The 20,741-nt window shown below is 44.6% G+C and overlaps 1 protein-coding gene across 7 annotated transcripts in view; it reads left to right on the plus strand.

Annotated features, from left to right (window-relative positions):
• PALM2AKAP2 (PALM2 and AKAP2 fusion) overlaps positions 1-20,741 on the plus strand; it is a 424,157-nt gene that overhangs the window by 94,975 nt on the left and 308,441 nt on the right. The window lies entirely within an intron of this gene.

Genomic DNA, 20,741 nt, shown 5'->3' on the forward strand with positions numbered 1-20,741 from the left:
TCATAGATCTGAATGGGGGCTTCTCATCAGCCTATGAAGAGTGTTCTCAATCTCTCTTGTATGAGGTACCCAAACTCGTTTAACCCTACTAGGGGCATTCATTGGCAATTACAGACAGTCCTGTGGTGAATGACGTGGTGCGTGTCATTTTGCTCATTGGATGGTCTGTAGGATAAAATACGTGGCAGTGGGATCGCTGGGTCAAAATCATCGTGATTTGTAACTTTTATAAACATCGCCAAATGGTCCTCCATAAAGGTTGTCCCAGCAGTAGCTGATATTCCTACATCCTCGTTAACACTGTTCACAAACTTGGTAAACTTTTTTTTGCCTGCCTGGTGAGTGCAAAATAGTGTAGCCTTAATTTACCTTTCCCTTCATGTGAGTAAGTTTGAGCATCCTTTCTTACGCTTTGAAGCTATTTGCGTTTTCTGTTCTGTGAATTGTTTATTCATTTACCTTGCTCATTTTTTTTTTTTTTTACTGGGTGGTTGATCTTAGGTCTCACTGATTCATAGAAGTGTATATTAACAGAAATAACCATTTCACTAACTATATATGAGATATATGAGATTATATATGAGAATTGTATGTAACATCTTTTCCTATGTTAAGAGCCACTGTATTTTCTCTCCTGAACTGTCCATTCACATAGTTCCCTCCTTTCATTCTTCTTTGGGGATTATTAATCCTTTTCTTCTTGATTGATAGACTCACTTGTGAGTTATAGAATCTAGATTTTTGAACTCCGTTCCAACCTATTACACTTGGCCATGTGGTCTCTTTTAATGACATTGTACTTCTCTTCATTTCATAGAATGGAAGAACATTTATAAGTGGACATTTAAAAGCAATTTCCTAAACATGGCAGACGCAGAAAACATAGCCCCAAAACTGTGATTGTTTAAGGGTCAAGATGATGTGAATCATTTAATCTCTAGCAAATGCATTAAAATATAAAAACTTTTAGGACAGAAGAAGAATTGAACCTATAATAAAATTTACAACCAATTTATAAACAGAGGCTGGAGCCCAAGATATTGATCACAGTCGACAGAGAAGAAGAAAAAAAAACCCCAGTGATTAATTGCACTCTTCAGACCCAGTTTAAATGCAGCCTCTTCCATGAAGTATGTCTTGGTGTCCCTGGATGGAAGTTTCTCTTCCTCTGAGCTCCCAGAGAACTGTGTACCTCTCTTAGGAGGATTAGCAATGTCTGTCTTTACCGTAGTTACTTTTGTACAAGTGTCTTCCCAGGAGCACTGCTAATTTTCTGTACTGATCATAGATTTTTTTTCCTAAAGGAAGCCTTGAAGGTCCCAAGCCACAGTCTTCTTCTTCTTTTTTTTTAAAGTCAGGTTTATTGAGATATAAATTACATACAGTAAAATTCACCCTTTTCAAGTGTATGGTTCAGTGAGTGCTGACAACTATGTACAGGTGTGTAATCACCAACAAAATCAAGATACATAACATTTCCATCACCACAAAGTGTTCGTTCCCTTGGACCCTTTTGTCAGCATTCCCTTCCTCCATGATTAGCCCCTTGCAGTCACCGATCTGATTTCTGTCCTTATAATTTTTCCTTTTCCAGAATGTCATATAAAAGGAATACATACTGTAGCTTTTGTGTCTGGCTATTTTTACTTTAAGCCACTTTGCAATTAAACACAGAGAAAACAATTTCCTCATTGCTTTGTGGAATTTAGGCTAAGTAGGCCTGCTCACCAAAATCCTGCCGGTGTTTAACCAATAGTCACGAGGCAAGAGCGAAGAGGAAGGGAGAGAAACAGAAACACAAGTGTTTAATGTTTATTATCATATTCTTTACTGCTTATCAATTGTTACTCTGTATGGAGCCCTTCCAGTGTGCTCACTCTTTTGTGTAATTCACATGACAGTCTTACAAATTGTTATCATTCCCATTCCACAGATGAGATCACTGAGGTTCAGATTGTTTAAGTGGCTTGTTCCCAAACAGAACCCTAGTAAGTGGAATACCAATATTGAACTGAGCTCTGATTTAAAAGGCTTGTAGATTTCTCTAGGCTCCCTTTTCCCCAAAGTCTAGTTAAGGGAGCATTAATAAGAAGACCCGTAAGCTCCAGAAGAAAGAGTTTCTCTCTTCACTCATCCAGAAACTCACTCATTCCAAGCCCAGAAACTAGCACTGTGCCCACCGTATAGCAGGTGCTCATTTAAATATTGTTAAATGGACCAATAAAAAAGGAATCTGTCTTTCTGATCCTTCTAATGCAAATGCACTGACTTTTCTTTCCCACTAGCTCACTGGGATTTTTTCAACTATTACAGTTTTCTTATCTTTTAAAGTTTCCTTTTTCACTCAAAGGAAAATGCAAATTATCTCTCAATCCCTGTGATTTTCTGTCATCCCAGCACACACACTGAACGTGTGTGAGCGAGTTCCAACTACCCCCTTTTGGATTGTCTGTCATTTAAGTGAGGGTATGTGTTCATTAAAGACCAACCCAAAGGCAGTAGTCAATTAATCATGAAAAGACAATGAAAAGTAAAAGTCCACCTTAAGTAAAATGAACTTAATATAAATATCTAGAAAAAATTTTAATAAATATTTAACGTCTTAGATATATTTGAATATAAAATAGGCTATATATAAAATGGTACTGGAATGAAAGGAAAATCTAATCTTACGGTATTTTAAGTTGCTGGCAAACCAATGGGGTACATGACAAATTTCCTCCCAAATAAGATGACTGCTTCTCTAACAACAATCTGAATGTTTGAAAGCAGATGAAAATATGAGGAATGGTGATAATTTCACTTTGTGGAATGTTGTCAAATGATGTCTGAGAACAAAGATAAACTCTGTAAAACACAGTATTCTATCAGATAAACCTGTGTGCTTCCCAAAGGGGGTTCCAAGGTATTTCAGGGAACCCTGGGAAGTTTTTGATCCTTTGAATCTCTCATTATTCTTTTACATAATTATGTCTCCAGATTGGTTCCTCTTCTGACAATGACCCTTGGTCAGTGGAAGTGTAGTGACAACTGGGTTCTAAGTTCCTATTTTTAAAATTTAAAACATTTGTCTTTTTAATATCCTGGACCTTGCCAATGAAATTTCATCTTGGGGTATAATTAAAGTCCATCTGAGTGCCGTAAGTGTGGAATGGTGTGAATGCCCACCTTTAAATGAGTTGATCAGTTATGCTCCCTGGCAGATGTGCATCCTAGACTCATGGAGAGAATTGTAGGAGCTGGTAATTTCTTGAAATAGCAATGTTCACATCTATACAGCAGACTTTATGCTTTCTCACGGCAACCCAGGCTCATGTAACTCACTCACTGTGGACCAGGAAAAAACTTGTTATTATAAAGGAGCAAAAAGTATTTTTCTATACTTTTTTTGGGGGGGGTCTCAGTCTTGAGCTGAAAGAGTGGGAAATATTTAAAAGGGAAATAGAAAAACAGTACAGAGGAAGTATGTAACCTTTTTCCTGGGAAGACACGGTTTTCCTCCCAGCTCTTTACCTGGATGCTTCACCTGCTTGTTCTACAAGGAGATGGGGACTAGGGGAGGAGAGGGACAGGGATGCTGAGAGCAGAGACCAGAATACACATTAGGATTCTAGGGTCAGGAGAAGTTTGAGTGCCCGGGTGTAGCTCAAAGATGTAAGAACAGCCATAGCGAAGAGAGAAAAGTGGGCAGTGAGATCATTGTCTGGGGAATTAACAAGTGTTGGACCATTTTGAGGATATATCTGGGGAGAGCCCAGGAGGACTGCTGAGAAGCAGGTGCAAAAAGCAGGACTAGGAAATTGGACGGGTTAGCACATCCCAGGGGAATGGAACAGACTAGAGGATGGAGGCACTAAAGCACCTGAAATCGGGAAGGCTCAATTCCTCCTGCCCACCCTCCTGATGCCTGGTTAATTGCCAGATCCTAATAATTCTCCCCACCTACTCAAGTCTGCTCCTTCCTCTCCATCTCTCTGACATTCAGCCCGGAGCTGAAATCACAGGCTCTGCTCCCAGGCTGCCTGCATGAGAAACCTGCTCTGCCACCTACTGGTTTTGTAACCCTGAGTCAATGACTAAGCCTCCCTGTGCCTCAGTTTTTTCATCTGATGGGTGGGCATGACGTTACAAGTCCTTACCTCATGGAATGTAGGGATGGATGCTAAATGAAACCAACACCTACGTAGGGTGCCTGGCATGGAGTAAGTAGTCAATGTTAGTAGTTGCTGTGTTAATTCCCAAGGGCTAACGTTACACATTACCACAAACTGGGGCAGAGAGGGGAGGGAGCTTAAAACAACAGAAATATATTCTCTCATAGTTCTGGAAGTTGGAATTCTGAAATCAAGGTGTCATCAGGGTTGATTCCTTGTGGTGGCTCTGAAGGAGAATCTGATCCGTGCCTCTCTGCTGGGTTCTGATGGCTGCTGGGATTCTTGGTGCTCCTTGGCTTCTGCATCGCTCCAGTCTCTGCCTCTGTCTTCACATGGTCTTCCCCTCTGGATCTTTGTGTCCCAAAGCTCCCTCTCCTTTCTCTTATAAAGACACCAGTCATTAGGGTTAGGGCTCACCCTAAATCCTAGATGCTCTCATAACAAGATCCTTAACTTCATTACATCTGCCAGGACTCTATTTCCAAATAAGGTCATATGAGCAGGCACTGAGGGTTAGAACTTGGATGCACCTTTCCCAGACTATTCAACCCACTACAGTTACCATAATTTTTACTTTTCATTCAGGAGCTTCTCTCCTCTTGTCTAGACTCTGAAAGTAGTCTCCCTGCCTACAGTCTTTACATGACAATCCATTCTCAGTAGGTAGCCCCAAAGATCTTGCCAAAGTAACTTCCTGGCTTAACCCTTCAGTGGCTCCCCATCACCTGCAGGAGGATGGGTGAGGTGCTTAGCAAAGCTGGGACCTGGTTCCTGTCTCAGGTCAGCAGTGCCATCTCCCACGTTTCTGCATCTTGTCCATCCATCCCTTTTCAAAACAGATGGCTTCTAGTGCCCCAGACACACTGCACTCTTTCATGCCTCCTGGCCCTTGCACAGCCTGTCCCATCTCCCTATGTTCCATCTTCCTTTCTACTGAGGGCCTATGCATCCTTTGAAATTCAGTTCTCATTTTCTCTCCTCCAGGAAGCCTTCCTGGACCTTCCCCTGGCATCACCCCCAGACACTAGGAATTGGCTTCCTCCTTTTTACCCTCAATGCACTTTGGACTTATCCCTGTTACCAAACTTTATTCATTATTCTGTAAAGTTCTGTTGCTCCTTGAGGGTTGTGCCTTACTCAACTCTATACCCTAATGCCAGGGCAGTAAAGGAAGGTATTGAATAGTAGATGGATGAATGGATAGATGGATGGATAATAACTGGGAAAAGGAAAACTCTGAGTCAAGGATCATGTGGAATCACAGGGTGAAACTCACACTGGGACCATCTGTGGTTAGAAGATCTGACCGGTTTTTAGAAAAGCAAACTTGACTACGCAAGGCTTGTATCTGTGTATATAAATTATGAACAGGTATGTGTATAAACATTCCAATACGTGATACTCAAAGTTAACTGCTGAGCAAATTCATCATAGCTCCCCAGAGTACTCTGATTCTTGTCGATTTCCAAAGTCCTAAGTTAAGGAAGCCCTATTGGGAGTGGATAAAACATGGTTCTCACATATCACACTTCAGTATGAAAAAGCTTCACCTGTGGCATCAGTTTAAAGTGTGGGTCCCTAGGCCCCACCCTTAAGATTCTGATAAAGTCAGTCTGGGGCAGCCTCAGTGATTTGTGGAGAGGCTAAAATTACAAATTTCATCTCTGTCATGTCCACCCTATATGACCTTAGATAGTTTCTTTTTTTTTTTTAAGTATAGTTGATTTAGTGTTGTATTAGTTTCTGGTGTACAGCATAGTGATTCAGCTATACATATATATGTGTGTATATATATATATGTATATTTTTTTTCATTGTAGGTTATTACTATATTGAATGTAGTTCATATATAGTTGAATATAGTTCCCTGTTCTATGCAGTAGGACCTTGTTATTTATCTATTTTATATATATTAGTTTGTATCTACTAATCTCAAACTCCTAATTTATTCCTACCCCCACCTACCCGCTTTGGTAATCATAAGTTTGTTTTCTGTCTGTGAGTCTCTTTATTTTGTAAATAGGGTCATTTGTATTGCTTTTTTAGATTCCACATGTAAGTGATATCATATGATATTTGTCTTTTTCTTTCTGGCTTACTTCATTTGGTATGATAATCTCCAGGTACATCCATGTGGCTGCAAATGGCATTATTTCATTCTTTTTCATGGCTGAGTAGTATTCCAGTGTATGTATATATACACACACACACACACACACACACACACACAAACACACCATATCTTCTTTATCCAATCATCTGTCGATGGACATTTAGGTTGCTTCCATGTCTTGGCTATTGTAAATAATGCTGTTATGAACATTTAGGTGCATGTATCTTTTTGAATTAGAATTTTCTCTGAATATATGCCCAGGAGTGGGATTGCTGGATCATATGGTAACTCTATTTTTAGCTTTTTAAAGGAATCTTCATATTGTTTCCTGTAGTGGTGTCATATAGTTTCCTAATTCTTCATCTCTGAAGTGGAGAAAATAACAGTACCTCTCTGTAGGATTGTGATGAGTTAATATAGTGATAAGAAGAGTTTGACACATATAAGCGCTCAACAGGTTACCTGCAATCATTGCTATCATCATCATCATCATCATCATCATCTGAAATTCTAGATCAGAGGCTCTTAATCCCGGCTGCATAATAAAATCACCTGGGAAATTTAAAGACCGATCCTGATACAGTTGGTCTGGAGTGGGTCCCTGGGGATGGGTACTACTTTAAAGCAGCTCAGGTCTAATGTGCCATCACAGTTGAGACCCAGTAGGCCCTAGATCGATGCTTCTCAAGCTTGAATCTGCCCACAAATCACCAGAGGATCTTACAAAAATGCAGATCTTGATTCAGTAGGTTTCAGGCCAGTGAGAATATGCATTTCAACCATGGTACGGGTGTTGGCGTGCACAGACCACACTATGAGTGGCAAGGCTTCAGAGTACAAACCCCGAGCGCAAGCAGACACAACCCGCAACTTGGTCGGGGGTTTAATGTCAACACGGGGACCAATTGTGACGGAGGCCATGTGGGTCCCGGTTACTCTCGGCCTGGCACATCCTAACACCACACCCTGCCAGGAAGCTTCCCCCATCCCTCACTAACTCAGCCACAATGTGGGAGGAGAAGCAGGCGGGCTCTCTGACTTCCTTGATAAAATATGTCAAATGAACGTTCATTACAGTCCCCAGAGTCCTTTCAGAGGCATTTAAGGAAATACTGCACACTTAGCACTTAGCTCTTCAGATTGTGGAGCTCAGGGTTACCATTTTGCCCATAAAAGGGCCATCTGTGTGCATCTAAACTGCTGAGTCAGTCACCCTGCTGAACGAGGATAGTATCGTTGCCTCCGTTTTTGGCACAAACAACTTGAGTGTTTTCCAAACATCAGTAAATGCCGAAGTCCCTGGCTCTCAGTACAGCCCAGGTGTAACAACTCAGAGGCCCAGAGTCAAACAGGACAAGGGAGGGGGTGGGGGGTTAAAATCAGAGCTGGCTAACCAGCACAGGATGTTAATTCTCAAGACTGCATCTGCTTCTTGCAAACTCATTGTGATTTCCTCAAAGCAGCCCTCTCCAAGGTTTAAGTCTTAAGCAGAGGCCCTCACTGCCCAAGTATATGTCCGACCTGGGGTTCACAGCATCATGAAATTAGGCTGAAGGCAAAGGCGAGAGCAGCTTCACTTACCCTGCGTGTACTTAATGTCACATCCTCCTTTCACTGCATGTTGAGCAGGCAAAATTGTGAGTCGCTTCAGTGTCTGATTACAGAGATGTTTGCTTTTTCCATGGCAAACCTATCCTTTAGATTTTCATTTTGTATTTTATGATTCCTAAGATCTGGGGTCAACACTAATTACATTTTTAGAAGGTGAGTGTTATTTATCGTCCTCACCACCATAATAACAAAAGCCAACACAGACCACTCCATGTACCCCGTAAGGCAGATACTATTAACCTCGGTTTACCTAGGATGAAACTGAGGCACAGAGACGTTAAGTACCTCTCCCAGGAGTCCCCATCTAGTAAACATGGAGCTGGTCTTTGAACCCAGAGGATCCTGGCACCGACACTCCTAACCATGGCACTCAACTCCTTTTGTAAGAACGTTGCCCCGCAGCCTTTATGAGCGCTCAGTACCTGCCAGGCACTATGCCAAGGGCTCAACATGGATTTTTCTCCTTTTGCCTATAAAATACCCATAGGGGTTAGGCATGATTGATTGCATTTTCCCATCAAGGGAGCTGATCTTGGAGAAATGATGTAATTTCCCAAGTTTGCACTAGACCTTGTAAGCGCTAGAGCTGGGGTGGGAACCGCAGGGGTCTGTGTCCGCTCTCCTTAGCGGACACTGGGTGCTTGTCTCCCGCCACTCCTCTCTTCCCAGCCCCATAGTGAAGGTTGCCTGGATCTGGCTGGGCGTTGGTTCCATCAGTGCCCACCCATGCCAACCAACGTCCCTTTTGCCATGTAAGGGTTCAGGGCGTGGACATCTTTGAGGCTATTATTTTGTCTATCACTAATGTGCCGTTTCACGGGTCTTTCACACAAGTCCTGTATGGTCCTCCATCTGGCCTCCTGCTCACATTTCCCTCCCTCATCTGGGCAGCCAGAGTGACCTTTTAAAATGTAAATCCATAAATCCATCCCTTCGCAGTCTTGTCCAAACCCTCCCAGGGCCATGATCTGACCGGGCCACTCTCCAGTCTCCTTTCCCACTACTTGACCCCCTCCCCCCACCCCCACTGCTCCCTCTGCCCCTGCCACACCAGTCTCCTCGCTGCTCCTCCAACAGAAGCTGAACACAGTCACAGTGCAGAGGCTTCCCATGTGCTGTTCCCTTGGCCAGGACGCTCTTCCCTCCATATGTGCATGGCTCTGTCCCTCGCTCTGTTCAGGTCTCTCTGATGGAGTGTCATTCCTTCATCCCCATACCACTCTCTCCCCTTAGTGTGCTTTACTTCAGATAATTTCTGAAGTTATATTGTAGATTTTCCTCCTTTTAATATCTCTCTCCCTTCCCTGGAATGTAAGTGCAAAAAAGGCAGCTTCTTTGTCTTGTTCTCTGCTGATCCCCAGCACCGGGGATGATGCTTGGTCTGGAGTGTGTGCCCAATACGTGTGCTGGGAGAGAAGGCAGGAAGGAGGAGAAGGGAAGGAGGGAGCGAGGATGGATGGAAGGAAACAAAGGAGGAAGGAGGGATGGAGGGGAAAAAAGAGAAAAGAATGGTAGAAGTCAGCTTAGTTGACTTCTCTTTTCTGGTTGTTATCTGAAGTCTTATCCCTTAGAGAGGACAATATTCCAAGTACCTCACAAGGAAAGAACACTTTCACCTCCTTCAAATGCATATTATTTATGCAGATACGTCCTCTCAACATTTCAATAGTCCCACACAAGTACATGCCTCCAACAGCATGAACAGGTTACCTGATATTATTACATCTGCCCCTTAGAGCTGTGTGACTGGAGGCTCTCGGTGTCTCAGTGGCCTCATCTGTAAAATGGGTATAATAGTAGTGCTACTACCCTCATAGGGCTGTTGTGAGGATTACATCTTCTAATGTTTGCAAAGCACCTAGGAGGGATCCAGGGGAAGAGGTAGCATCATATAAATGTTTATTAAGGATAAAAAAAATTTTTACACTCAAATTCAAACTATTCTCTCCAATACTCAGTCCAAACCTCTGTTTAATTTAAAAAGAAATTTGGAAATGTTCAGCTTTTTGCTTAAATCCATTAGTTTCTGCTTTACTGTAATTCAGGAAAATATTAGTTTGCACTCCCATTAAAGAAATACTGCAAAAATATATCTTTGCCCATTTTTTTTCCCCACCAATGGTCATATTCTTACCAAATAAATGTTTCCTCTATGGACTAGGGCTGTTTCAATGTTTTTTAAATAATAGGATTATCAAATTTAGGACTTCACTTGCTCAGAGGGCAAGTGTGAAATCTCAACGCTGCTCTGAAGTCAAAGTTCCTCCTGAAGGGTAATGTCTTTTGCCTGGTTTTCCAGGGTGCTGGGGTTTGCAACCAGACACCCCTTTGTCACTTGCCTCATTAAGTCACCACCTTGGAAAGGCTGCTTCCCCCTCATTAAGGAAAAGCCGGCTCCATTTGTCTTGGCTCCCACCAGCCTAACACTGTTTTCCTTGGAAGCTGGAGAGTCCAATGGTCTTGGCTCAGGCTGGAATTCTCGCTGCAAATTCCAACATGGAAGTCCAGTGACTTTACCCAGTGGTGGTGGAGGCAGGAAAGCAGGGCAGGCCTTTGGAAAGTGGACTTAGACTCTCTGAGGCTATTGATAAATGGACCCTATGGTGGTGTGAGTGATGTGGACAAACCATTGTATTATTCTGTTCAAACTCGGGGTCCTTGGTATCTGTTTTGATTTTGTTTGTTTGTTTTTAATTGTTTCCACTTAGAAGAAAAAGCAGCTTCAACCTAATCCTGGGAGGCAAGGATGGATGGATAAGATACTTACTGAAGACAGATGCAAGACAGATCCCTTCTGGGGGAGACCAGAGAGGGCCACTCTACAAGGACAAAAGGCTGGATAGACATTGGTCAGAGGAAGCTTTGGGATGGGAGAAACACTGTAGAGGTAGCTTGTGCCCAGGGAGGGATTCATTGGCCCCTGTGCCTTTTCTCTGTGAGACGTTATGAGAGCGAATGAAGGTGGGGCAGCTCTCAGTGTGGAAAGCAGGCAGCTTGGGTGGTTACTGGCTAGGTCGGAGAAGAGGGGCGGGCGATGGGGCAGAGCAGGAGTGACCCAGACTTCCGGTGCTCTTGCATTAATAACCAGGTTGAGCTTCCCAGCTCATAAATCCACTCTCTTGTCTCTCTCAATTCCTCTGATAGTCTAGGTTCCAGAGCAGACTGTTTTTTTAGGCAGAGGTCCATGGGTCTCTTAAGAGTGTCCATGGAAGAATTCAGGGGGTTCCTGAAAATTCAGCAATTGTATACAAAATGTTGTATGCAAGGACGTTGGCTCGGGAGACAGTCCATAGTTCTTACCAGATTCTCAAAAGGATTCTGTGATCTGCCCTCCTGTGAAGCTTAGAATCACCGTTCTAGGTGGGAGTGTAAATCACCCCATACAACAGCGTGCACTTCTGTCTCCTCCAGTCTCTCACAATATGTGCAGAATTTGGCAAAGCCAAAACATTACTAAAAAATGTTTGCACAGCATCAAAAGTCCTTGGATAGGAAACTCGAGAGGTAAGAAGCAGAAGTCAGGAGCGTTCATGAGTAAGTGCTGGTCTAGTCTGAGAGCCAAGTTGGGCGCACCTTGTGTCTTAGCTTGGGCCGCCATAACACATCATCATGGACTGTGTGACTTAAACAACACGTATTTTTTCTTACAATTCTGGAGACTGGGAAGTCCAAGATCAGGGTACCAACAGATTGGGTTCCTAGTGAGGGCTCTTTTCCTGCTTTGCACATGGCTGTCTTCTTGCTGTGTCCTCCTACAGTAGAGGGAGACAGAAAAGCAGGCTCTCTAGTGTCTCTTCTTGTAATTCCATCATGAGGGCTCCATTCTCATGACATAATTACCTCCCAAAGTCCCCATCTCCATCACATTGGAGATTTGGATTTCAACATTTGAGTCTGGGGCAGGAAGGACACAAACATGCCGTCTGTAGCACCTGCTGCCAGGCTGAACAAGTGACTTAGGAACCGTCACTCGGACACAGGCACATCCATGCAGAAACACATCCAGAGTGATGCAGATATCAATGAATAAACAGGATTATGCCCGTAATTATAAAAGAGCCCCTTCAATACGTCAGGAGTTAACGTTACATGATGAATACATTACATCCTTTGATCATCACAATAATCGTATGAGATGGATACGAATTTCTTTTCCCTTTTACAGATAGAGTAAATTAAGCTCAGAGAAGTCAAGTAAATTTCTCAAGGTCATTAAATGAACTGAGATTGAAGGTCAGGTTTGTCCAGTACATGCTTCCTCCCACCTAAGTAGCTTAGTTACGTGCAAACAACCATCATGGTGGCTTGGGGAACGCTGATGAATCTAAGCTCTCCTTCAGGGCTCTGACTTTATGATTTTTGGAGTTAACTGTGTGACAAGTCAAGCAAATAATTTGTAAGTCACACACTATTTTAGGAATGGGGAGGGATAACCACTTTTCTTTCCCAAAGGGACCACCATGCATACCCTGAGGGGGTGGGATTTCTGGAACTCTGTGGAGCTAACAAGAGGAGACTTGGAAAGTTAGGAAAGGGAGGGGGAGGCTGCATTCCAGGCATAGCTTGTAGGAGAAAGCACCAAATTTGGAGTGGGACAAACAGGAGTAGAAGGGAGTGGAGGCTAAAAACAGAGTCAAGCTCTGGTAAGATGCTGTGGTGACTTCTGAGTCTGAAACAGAGGAGAACCATCCCAGAACCCCAGGAGACTTCCCTTCCCTATCCCAGCAACAGGAAGTCCCACGCAACAGGGGGACTGAGCCCCAGATGGAAATGGACTGGAGGGAGCTCCTCCATTCTAGCAGAGAGCTCTCTGCTCACGGTGAAAGCTACCTCAATCGTCACAGCTAGTCCCCATGCAAAAGATGACGTAACAAAGGCTTGATGTAGGGAGAAGCGAAAAGTAAGAAGTAGAGGAGGAAAGAGAGGAACTGAGTGGGAAGAGGGGAACCCATGAAGGACTGACAGGAGACCCCTGGGTCCCAGCACAGGCATCGACAATCTGACATCCAGATGTGGGTGCACTGCACTTAATCCAGCCCACATCCCAGAAGGCAACACCTCCCTTTCCTCCACCCCCACCCCAGAAAAGCTGCCTGGAGAGAAAACAACACGGGGCGTGACACCACCGCAGAAGGCAAGCCCCACTGTGCCTCGGAAGTGGCTTCGCCCCCAGGAGACAGACACTATTCTGGCCGGGGGCGGCGGTTGGGGGGGGGCTTGGGGAGTGGCTGTGATCATTTCCCAGAGGGTTGAGCCAGACTGGGGGCTATGGGAGTCAGGGAACTGCTTTCTCTAACACGATCCAAAGTCTTGCTCATGCTCCCTCCCGCCTCAGCAGTGAAGGGTACAGCCACTCACCTGAACACACGTTCCTTTGTCAAGTCAGCACAGGCTCCATCCTCGGAGCCTCCAGAGGGGCTGCCCGCCTCCCCGCTGTGTGCTGGACCCACCACCCCAACTCCAACCAGTGCTCCTGGCTCCCAGTCAAGCAGGCGCCTCAGTGTCAACTTTTTTTTCCACCCCCACCTCCCCAAGTATGCCTTTCTCTCTAGTGGGATAAATTCAGCTCCGAATGAATGTAGAAAGGAGGGCACATTGATGTAAACACAGACCAGGTACCTTTCAAATCTAAATTTGACACACACACGGTCGGCAGAAAAGATCCAGGTTTTTCTGTTTCCTTCTCTCCTGCTTCTCACTGCTTCTTTCACTGCATCCTCGGACCCTGAACCCCATTCTGCATTTTGTGAAGCTAATGAAATATGTAGATCAGAAATCACTTGAGTGACCAAGGAACATTAAGGAATCAAAGAGAGCCCTAGGTGGCCATTGGTCATTTTCACTTACTAGCTTGTACTAGAAATCCAGTCAGATACCTGGAAGCCTCTTGTCTTATACGTTACTGAGTCTTTTCTCCTGGTGGGCAGAGCCTGTGGCTGCTACAAACATCATCTCACCGCTTCACCCTATCCTTGCCCGTCCCTCCCCAGCCCCCTGCCCCCTGCCCCTGGCTGCTGACCCATCCTTACATCCCTGAGGCCTGAACTTTGAAGGTGTCCCTTTCACTGCAGTCCTTCCCAATCCCATTTGTTCTCAAAGCACATTCTCATCCATGAGTTCCTTTAATCCTTACAAGAACCGGGTGGGCTAGTTAGCTCTCTCTCTTCCCAGCTCACTAATAGAAAACCTCAGCTCAGAGCAGTTAAGTGACTTGCCTGAGGCTACACAGTAAGTGGCAGAGTTAGGATTAGGACCTAGGGTTGAGATTTCATCCTGTGTGCTTTCTTTTGGGGGAGAACAGGTTCTTGCCTTGAGCAGGAAAGAACTCAAGAGCAGGGCATGGTAAAGTGAAAGCAAGTTTATTTAGAGAGATACACACTCCATAGACAGGGTGCAGTCTGTCTCTCAGAAGGGAGAATGGCTTAGGAGATACATGTTCCAGAGGCAGAATGTGGGCCATCTCAGAAAGGTGAGAGGGAGAAAGGCCGAGAGGTGTGTGGTGTTTAGTTTAAAGTAAAGGTTGATACACACTCCATAGACAGGGTGCGGGCAGTCTCAGAGGGCAAGGGAGAGCAAGAGAGCGAGAGCGACCAGGAGGTGCAGATGTTTTTGGGTTTTATGGGCTCAGTGATTTCACATGCTAATGAGTAGGAGGATTATTCCAACTATTTTGAGGAAGGGGTGAGGATTTCCAGGAAATGCACCCCCTGCCCACTTTTTGACCTTTGATGGTCAGCCTGGGAACTGTCATGGCCCCTTTGGGTGTGCCATGAGACCCAAGGTCTACTGGAAGTCGAATCTTCTGCCATCTTGGTTCTGACCAGTTTGTCCTGTCCTCAGTGGCTGTGTCATTCCTTCAGTGGTTGTGCCCTGCCCTCTTTCCTCCCACTTCGTTTCCACTCTGTCTTGAGCTGCTTTGGGGCAAGGCCATCAATCCATGAGGACCCAGCTGGGAGGGTTCCATTTAGCAAGGAGCCATTTTTGAGACCAGCTGGCTGTTACCTCCCAGGGAGACCGACTCCGAGTAGCCAAACACAAGTTGGACTCATTTTGCCAATGTATGGAGGGTGGACAACGGGTGGGCGTGCAGGATGGAGACCTTGGACACTGAAAGGACATCAGAAGGGCTCAGCATCCATATGTGGTAGTTGCTGAAGCTAGGTTTTCTCAGTTTCATTATTCGTTCCCCAAATGGGAGGGCAGCCCAGGATTTAACTGATAGGCAGCTGTCCCCCCACCCCCAAGCCCCCAGGAAATCTCTCTCTTGTCAGCAGTGCTGACTTGCAGAATGTGTCCAGCGTTGTCGAATCATGGCTAACAATGAAAGTGTCGATGGTCACACTACAAAAAGGGATTCCCAGCTGACAGGGCACATCGTGGTCATTGTACTCAGACAGACCAGACTGGCCCCTAAGCTCTCTGAGGAGCCAATGACCTGATTGTGTCTACTGGCATTAGACAGCCAGAATGGCCTTCCCAAAGACTTTTCCACTTTGTAGCTAATTCACACCCAAACCTTAAATCAGCTCCACCAAGGAGCACCTTTAATATGTAGGCATGTAGCTCTCTTCCTAAACACTCCACAACTGAGCTTTTCTTTCCATCTTTCCCTAGGACTTAATCTTAATGTCCTCTCAAGCATTCCCTTCTCATTCCTTCTTATTTATAATGATTAAATTGACTCAGTCCAAAAGATAAGGCTGTAGGTGTCTATGAACCATTAAAGGGAGAGTCTGGTAATGAAATTTCTAGACAATAACAGACACAGAGCAGAATCCTCCCTTTTAAAGGATGAAAAATGAGGAGTATCTACTAATATGGGGAACTTTAAGAATATTGATAGCTCACCTCTTTTCTTTAAAAAAAAAAAAAAAACAGCACCTACAAAATGGATAGATAAAATCAGGTCACTCACTTGATTTGGTCTATGACGGTTTCAATGGAGCAATAAATGGGGTTGAGTAATTAGGACCTGCCATTTCTGGAGCACCTGCTCTGGTCACTCTTGAGAATTTTATATGTTATCCTGATTTCTTGTAATACCCCTCCGAGGTTAGAGTTTTTATTGTCCTTTAAAGATGAGGAAATTGAGCTAAACGAATTCAAGTCTGTGCAGTTGTCGAGTCTAACTTTTGCTTAGGGCTCATGCCTTTTCTCTATGTCACGTCCACCTCCCACTTCCTAATGCTACTTTTCAAAAGTTTTATCAGTAACAAGACTACTACAAGCCAACATCTGAATATCCCAGCGAGGTGAAGGAAGAATGACCCCTCACCTTGCAGACCTAATTCCTGTATACAATCCTTATGGCCCCTGGTTTCTTCCAGCGACTCACAGTGCCCATCAATTGATGTGGCCAAGGCTAGCCAAGAGAAAAGGAAGCCATCAAGTGGAAATTCCACCTTTCACGTCTAGATGGATTTCCAGTTGCTCATTTTGAATCTTCTATATAGAGAGCCTAGTCAATATATACCTTAAGTGACATCCAGCCTACTTTATTTTCCACATGGATGCCCTGTTTTTTAACTTCTTTTTCTTTCTTGCACCATGGGGACTCTCTATCTGAATCCAGCATTTGAATCCCTTAGAGAAAAACAGCACATACTTGAAATCCCATCAACTTTGCCCAAATGTTCACAACCAAAGGAGACAAAAGGGCTCCAGGCACCGTCCCCCTCCTTCTGATTCCCAGCAGCCATCACATAAGTTTTGAATGACCATGTATGCTAGAAGATCCCAGGCCAAAGAGAACTAACACAAATACAAACATTTTGGAGGCCCTGGTATTCCTTTTAAAATTACTTTGGTCAAAGGAAAGCCTCAGGTTACTATGAAATTTCACACTCTCAGCTTCTCTTCGGCAAGACTTGAACTTTTACTCACTCAGTGGGCCCTGGCAAGTCATTTCCCTCTCAGTTTACAGAGCTCTCATCTTCCCCACAGGGGAGTAGGCTGTGATCGTCTGTGGTTCCCAAAGGACTCAAACCCTAAAGTAGAGTCTGAAATTTTTTACTACCAAAATGTCTATTTTGCAAATCTAGCATTCTGTATTCTCTCCATAGGATGCTTTGCAATACAGCATCTACCAGAAAAAAAAAAAAAAAAAAACACTAAACAATACGGGTAGTGCTTATGCAACACAGTGTAATGTCCCAGCAAGATCTAGTGATTTGTTACACACATTATGCACCACTGTAATAGATCTTTCCAGATTTTAAATGTGTGGAGGGCAAATAGTCACCCAAATTGGCACTAGACTATGAATTCTTTGTAATACCAAGCCATAGCCTGATGTCTAGCATAGAATAGCTACACCATAAAAGTCTATATAAGATATGGCATAATCTGAGCCATAAAAGTCTGTGTTTGCAATGGGTTCGATGATTTTAAAGTGCTAAAATTTATAGATATGAAGGGGGAGGTGTTGGAAGGGGAGAAAAGGTTTTCCCTCTGTTCTTTACGGGCATTCCTGTTTCACTTAGGGGTCTCAGTCACAAGCAACGAAAAATGATTTTAGTTGATAAGAGCAGAGGAGGCATGAGTTGGAAGTGTATTAAGTAGCTCACAGAATAGCTGGGACGGCTAGAGAAGGAGGCTTGAGCAATGGGCATGACCAAAGATGAGCAACCAGCCTGAAAGAGTTCTCTAATGCTCGCTCTTCTAGATCCTTGGCCAGTGTGCATGCCCGACAGAACTCAGGCTGCGCGCTATGTAATAGCTTCCGGGGATCTGGGAAGCAAGTGTCTGGCGTTTCCCAGTTTCTCTGATGGGAAGCAGTTCTCACTCCCACTATGGCTCATAATATGAGAATTCCCCAAAGATGGAAAAGGGTGCCCAAATTAGGCAGCCAAAAAAAAAAAAAAAAAATGTGGAAGAGTCTGCTACACTCCCCAGGGTCCAAATCCCCAGGGTCCAGCATTCTGAATTCTCCTCTCCTTTGACTTTTTGCCATACCTGCTTTGCCAGTCCCAACAGTGAGTAAACAGCCATGGCATACCAGGGTCTCAGGCAGTTAAAAGCCACCGAGGAAGTACACACAATTGGGCATAAGTCTTTTGTCTACTCCCAGTAAACTCTATTAGTATAATGGTTCCAAACCCACGTAACCCTTACCTCACCCCATAGATATTTAATTCTGTACATTTATTTAGATAAATGTGATCCAGGAGATTCTGGTGCATACTTCTGATTGGGAACCATGTCTTAATTTTCTCCATTTCACACAGTTTCTTTAGAAACCATTTCTATTTTTCTGAAGTTTCCCAACCCCCACCCCATCAGTCTCAACCAATGACCCTTCCATCAGCTGGGAAAACTAGGCTGTCAGATATAAGCTCACTCAGCTTCTCTCTCCATTGACTGCAATGTCTTCATCTCTACCCATTCCATCTTCTGTCCTCTTTCATTTCCCCCTTCTCTCTAAGGCTATCCTGGCCACCAGGGCTCATCTGGATACCCTCGAGTCTAATCTGAGACCTACACTCATCTTCCCTTTTGACTGTGTCTTTGGTCTCACTTCCCTGATACCTAATTTCCACTGGCCCTGAAACATTCAACCCTTCAACTTGGCTCTGCTTCCAATTGACCACCGTCCTGTTCCCCTACCTCCACCACCACCTCCATCTTTCACATCCAAAATCTGAAAGGAGTAGTCTGTACTCATGGGTGCTCCTCCCCCCACCTCTCACTCATTCTCAACTCTCTGTAGTCAATTTCAGCCTCACCCTCCACACACACACACACAGCTCTCCCAGTGTCACCCATGGCTTCCCGACCGCCCAAGCCCATGGCCTCTTCTTAGTCTGCGTCCTTGACCTACCCAAACCATCTGACCCTGCTGGAAAACCTTTTCTTTCCTACTGTTGTGGCTTTCTGTTGAAACATCCCTCTTGATTTTTCCTTCTAATCCCCAGATGATACCTCCTCAGCCTCCTTTGCTGGGCTTTCCCCTCTTCTTGTTCTGTTTTCTCACCCCAACTATTCTCATTTCTTTAGCTGTAACCCTAAAGTAGATGACACCCAGATATGTGTCCCACATCCTGATTCTTCTATCTTGAGATTCATGGCTTTCCAACTGGTCACTTCCAAAAGGTGCCAAGCCTGTCTCTCACCCCATCTCACCTTCCATCATGCCTTTAAAAAATGTGTCATGGTGAAATATACATAACATAAAATTTACCATGTTAACCACTTTTAAGTGTGTAGTTCAGTTACCCCAAGTCCATTCACATTGTGATTTTCGAATTCCTTTTTCATATCTATATAGCTGAGTGGGGGAAGGACCACTTTTTTATCCCTGGGTCCCACCCCACCTTTGGCCCAGACTGGCCCAGCCTGGTGCTGAGTGGTTATGAACTTGGGCTCTGGAAGGGCTGATCTGAGTTGAAACCCCAGCTCCGTGACTCTGGCTGAGTCCTTCAACCTCCCTGGCCTCACTTTCCTCATCTTACAATTCTCTACTCTTGTTGGATACACAGTGGCTCTGCTGGAGTACTCACAGATTTGTTTATTTGTAAGCAAATACCCCACAAAAGACTTGTCCGGTTGGAGCTGGTGCTGGAAGTGAAGGGAAAATGAAGCATTTGAAGGAAGTGATGGGTCTTAGCCAGAAAGTAGAATTTCTGGATATACTGGAATAGGATGTCGAATCTGCTGTTGGCTTGGATTTATGACACACACAGCTCCACCTACATCCGTTATGAAAAGAAAAGGAAAACAATCAATCAGTGAAACTGTTTTGGTGACTGCTTCAGTCTTCAGGAAGAATAGTAATTGCTCATCAAGTGACTGGTGATACCTCCCTGAGCGTTGAAAAGGTGATTGAATCAAATTTGCAAGAATTTGCCCGGGAAAGAGATGATTTGGACACATTTGATGTGCATACCTTTAAAAAATGCCTTCTTAAAGTCTTGCATTTATGGAATCATCAAGGATCTAAAGAGGTCGCATTGGGTTTTTTCCCCCCAAGTTTATTTCATTTTATGGAGGAAAGTTTGCTTATGAATGGTGGAAATTCTAGCAGATCCCTCCTGGATGTTGAGGTATTTTGTTTGTTTTTAGCTTTTATTTCCTTTTGGACTAGATCTTATCCATCTCTCATATTTAGCCCTGTCATAAAAGATGCATTTTAGTACTGTCTCTTGTTTTAGTAAAGAGTAGGTGAAGTATTTTAGTAGTGATCCTACTTTTCTTTTCAGAGACTGAGTATAGAAGTAAAGATTCTCAGAGTTTCAGCCCAGAATGTCAAAGGATAATGTTAAGAACAGATTGTCTTTTACAAAGCACCCTTGTATACTTTATCTCATTCATCACTGAGGACACCCCATTTTTCAGATAAGGAAACTGAGGTTCAGAGTGGTTAAGTGACTTGCCCGAAGCTTCACAGCCAATAAGTGGGCAGGCCTGGCCTAGGCGAGCACCTAGGGCTACAAACTCTCAGCTCTCTTTCTAACCCACACTTGGCCTCACACAGGGGTGACCTGTGTTGAGTGATACCCTGGCCTTGGCCAACTTGACGTCTGAGTACCCTGCCATCTAAGGCATGTGGGCCAGGCAGCCCTTCCCTATTGGAAATGTCTCCAAGCATTTGGCACGAGCTAGAAGGCAGGGCGTGCTGGGGCCCTGCTTTCTGCCAGAGGCCCCTGGGCTGCTGTCTGTCCATCCCCAGTGAGCACGTGTCCACCTGAGCACACCAACCGTGCGCCCTAGCGGCTCCCGTGCGCCCGCGCCCAGGTGCCCTCCCGCACGCGCGCTGCCTGGCCGCTCCTTGGGAACCCCCACCTCCCCAGCGCAGAGACAGCCCCGGCGTCTGCTGCCCGCCTAAAGCCACCCGAGGCCGCGGCCGCGGGTCCCCCACACCCCAG

The sequence above is a fragment of the Camelus dromedarius genome, chromosome 10 (assembly GCF_036321535.1).
Source record: "Camelus dromedarius isolate mCamDro1 chromosome 10, mCamDro1.pat, whole genome shotgun sequence".
Taxonomy (NCBI): Eukaryota; Metazoa; Chordata; class Mammalia; order Artiodactyla; family Camelidae; genus Camelus; species Camelus dromedarius.